We start from the raw sequence: 4,556 nt of genomic DNA on the forward strand, positions 1-4,556 counted from the left end.
ATACAACCCTGTGGATGGGAATTTGGCAATATTAACAAAATTACATTTACCCTTTGTCTTAGAAATCTCATTTCTAGGAAAATATCCCGTTGAGACACTGGAAAAAATTTCCTAAGATCTATGTATAAGGTTATTCATTGCAGCATTAGTTACTAGTAAAAACTGAAAGCAATCAAAATGTCGACCAATAAGGTTCTGTTGAATACAGTGTGGTATATCTATTAAACACTTTTCAGCTGTTAAAAGGAATCGGGATAATTTCTATACACAATTATGGAGCAAGCTCTAGGATACACTAAGTGAAAGAAACAACATTTTTAAAAAGTATATGTAGTATATCATTTACGTTATATCTAAGAAGGGGAAGACACAAATATGTATATTTGTATGTATGTAAAACTATGTACACATATAAAAACACATTTGTAGGCGTTTGCTTATTCGTATATTCCTTGATTTATGGAATGTCCTTGATTTATGATAAACCCATCATAAATTGAAAACATCGTAAGTGGAAAATGTATTTAATACACATAACCCACCCAACATCAGAGCTTAACCCAGCCGACCTGAAACTTGCTCAGAACGCTTACATTAGCCTAGAGTTGGGCAAAATCATCTCACACAAAGTCTGTTTTATAACAGTGTTAATATCTCATGTAATTTATTGAATGTTTTACTGAAAATGAAAACCAGAATGGTTGTATGGGTGCAGAATGGTTGTGAGTATATCAGTTATTGACTCTCATGGACTCCTGGCTGACCAGGAGCTGTGGCTGTCCCTGCCTGGCATCTTGAGACATGATCGTCTGGCGTATCGTTAGCCCGGGGAAAGAGACAAATTCAAATTTTGAAATACGGCGTCTACTGAATGTGGATCACTTTTGCACCATCGTAAAGCTGAAAAAGCAGTAAGTTGAACCACCATAAGTCTGGAACCATCTGTACTTTAGAAAATAGAAGAATAAACCACATTTGTTTAATTGTTACCATAGGGGAAGAGAGGGACCAAAGTGGAGAGAAGAAGAGAAGTTAGAACTTCTCTTGATAAAACTTAGTGTTATAGATTCGACATTGGAACCACATAAATTCTTTACATAGTTATAAAACAGTCTTAAATCAAAATGAAAGGAGAGCAATTCCTAAAAATTGAAAGCAAATAAAACAAGTGAACTTCACTATGTATGGAGTTGGCAACATGTCTACTGAGAGGAATTAATCCAAGTAATTTTAAAACAGTAATTTGACTGCGTATCCCTAGTGGGATAGATCCTAAGGACAAAAATAACTTTAAAGAATCTTACACTGTTTTCAAATATCATACTGTTAGTAATGATATTAATATTATGATTCTGAAACATCATAAAGCAGAAAGTAATTATGTTAATATTGTTTGGAACCAGGATTTTAGGCAGAAGAGTGAAAATATGCAAATACAAAATCGAAGAAGTTAAATTAAAAAAAAAACTTGCATTACTAAATCCAAATTCAAAATATTAGCAGAAACTCATGATGTATTTTCTGCTAAATATTTTTTTGTCATTCTGTCCGCCAAAACAACCTAGAAACAATGACCAACTTGTAAGCAACGGGCAGCCTAAAACCAGTTCGTGATCTTTAAATATCATTTTTCACAAAAGGAGCTAAGCCTCCTTGGAGAAATTGCTGATTTCAGGTCTGCAGTAGGAAATCCACAGAATGTGCCTCGAACATTTGTCATACTGGACAGCAAAGAAGTTCTCAAAAACTACTGGGGTTGTATCAAAGATTCAGAAGCCAACAGGAAAGAGGCTCTCACAGGCAAAAGATGGAAAATTTTGAGAACCAGTAAGAATAATGACTCCAATACGAAACACATGAAATATGTAAGATCCAGGTGGTAGTAATTATACTGCACAACAAGAACTCGCTGATCACCTTTGGAGGGTGCTAAAGAACCAATTTACTATTCTGGAAAGGTGTAAATCCAGGGCAAGAATCAAGGATTTAACCTGCCCTTCCTATACACGCTGAATTTCAGGGGAATCAAATAATAAAAAATAAAATAATAAAAAATAAATTTTTAAGGAAAAGTTTCTCTTTATAAAAGTCTTCCAGCTAATAAATGAAGGAATGATAGAATTAGCATATTATCATTTTGCAACCCCTACTTGAAATAATGGATCTACACAGAGATGATGAACTAGAACAGACAACTGGTCACTATGTGCCTCCTGAGAGATGTTATACAAGTCAGCTTAGGAGGAATTCTCGATGAAAATTTGTACCTGCATCAGATCAAATTTCCAATTCTAGAATGTGAGTCTAACAGCTAGTTTATAGGAAATGCTGGTCAGAGGAACAGGTTATGGATGAAATGACACCTCAGGTTGCAAAACACAAAATATGAAAAACTACAGGACAAATATTTCTTCCATATATAAATTGAAAGGGGTCAGGGAAGAGGGAGCAGAAACCTGTAGATTAAAACAAATTTAAGAGAATTTTTGGACCTGATGGAAACAACCAATTCTTTCTAAAGTGTGGGGGTAGGGAAATGACACAACTAGGAAAAGTCCAATGTTGTCCATTTTTAGGTGTGATAACAGTTATGTGGTTTCAGTTCTTAAAGAGTCCTTACCATGTAGAGATACATATCGAAAGTTATGGATTAAGTGGTTTGCTGTCTTGAACTTGCTTCAGAAGAACCCATTTGGGCTGTGAGGGTGGGTTGTGAGATGGAGGGGAACAGAGGTGAAATAAAATCAGAAGTGAGCTGGTGACAGGGGGAGCTGGGTGATGGTACATGGGAATTCATTACGTCATTCTCTCTACTTTTGTTTGCATTTGAATTCTTCTATTAGAAAATGTTAAGATGAGAAAAATCAGGTCACACACATACACACACACACATCCTGATCTTCTCTCTAACTTCTTGTTCTTGAGCAAGGATCTGGGTCAATAATGGCTAAGTGGTGGGGTTGTTTGTTTGTTTGTTTGTTTAAATAATCAGGGCATTTACTTCTTTAAAAAGAGTCATGAGCCTGGGTGACTCAATCGGGTAAGCGTCCTACTTCGGCTCAGGTCATGATCTCACTGTCTGTGAGTTCAAGCCCGCGTCAGACTTTGTGCTGACAGCTCAGAGCCTGGAGGCTGTTTCAGATTCTGTGTCTCCCTCTCTCTCTCCGCCCCTCCCCCACTCATGCTCCGTGTGTGTGTGTGTGTGTGTGTGTGTGTGTGTGTGTCTCCCTCTCTCCCTCTCTCTCTGTCTCTGTCTCTCAAAAATAAATAAACATTAAAAAAATTAAAAAAAATTTTTAAAGACAGTCATGAGCACATTCCAATTGGAAAGCTGCCTGACTATTCAACCATAATACCATGTGCTGAATCCTCTTGGTTTGCCTTCTCGGTCTGGCCTTTCAGAAAATTTAAATGAAAGCTCCTGAATTAGACAGTAAATTTGAAGATCAAAGTCCTAAAATATTAGTATTGAAACACAAAAACTGTTCTCCTGTGTCAGCATCTAAATGTAAAGCTAGGATTCATGGCCAGGTGGCCACAGAGTGAAACAGAGTGCGTGCAGACACAGGAGCCGGTGACCTGGGAGTAAGGAGGATGTAGGGGGCGAAGGGGCAGGTGGTCCACTTGTGACTAAGCCCCATGAATTTTCAGCCATTGTGGGGATGTCTTTCGCCTCTCACAGCATGACTTGGGGTTCTGTATTTCCAGTGGTCAGGGAAATCGGAGGAGGTTCAGAGAGGTCGAATAATTTTCTCAGGGTCACAGAGCTGGTAAGTGACTTAGCTCGTCTTCTAACCTAGGGAAGTCTGCCTACAAAAACTCCACTGTCTACTCTGGCAGGCCCCAGAGCAGCACTTTGTGGACACTGATGGTCAATGTCACTGCAGGGGTAATTCACAGAACATTTCCCGGGTGAAAGTCCAAATCCTTAAAGTAAAGGCCAACAGCACCGTGATGGACAGGATGAATACCTTGTTACACAAGGCAAGAGAGTTCAGAAGACAACTCATGCCTTGGTCATTTATCTGGCAGCAAATCCAGGAGCAAAGCTTTCAGAAAGCCTGGCAGGTGCTGGTGGGCAATGGAAGCATATTTCACATCTCCTTTTCCCATCACCTTATATCACTTTTAAATAGATCATGAATGATATTTTTATAGACAAATCCAGGCCCTTTCCCCTGTGGCAAGTAATGCAATAAGAGCTCATTTATTTAGCATCCTATTGATTAGAAAGCAGTGATACAATACAATGAGTATTGATGGCCGTAAAGATACCCAGAGGCAGCGAAATATCCTAAAAAGGTTTGTGACTCATCAAACTGCAATTATACTCCAGAGAGGCAGAGCTCTAAATATCTCTTATTGAATTAAATTTATCTGATAAATGTTCAGCTGCATATGGCTATGTGAAATCTATACAACCAGAATACTTCCTTACCCAGAATAGCACATTCTCTGACCACACTGGGTTTTCTGCCATTGGATCTAGATAAATATGACCTCTGCCAAAATATGTACTCCACCACCGGAAGATTTTGGAGAAAAGAGCCTTAAAA

This window comes from Panthera leo, chromosome F2, assembly GCF_018350215.1.
Source record: "Panthera leo isolate Ple1 chromosome F2, P.leo_Ple1_pat1.1, whole genome shotgun sequence".
Classification (NCBI taxonomy): domain Eukaryota; kingdom Metazoa; phylum Chordata; class Mammalia; order Carnivora; family Felidae; genus Panthera; species Panthera leo.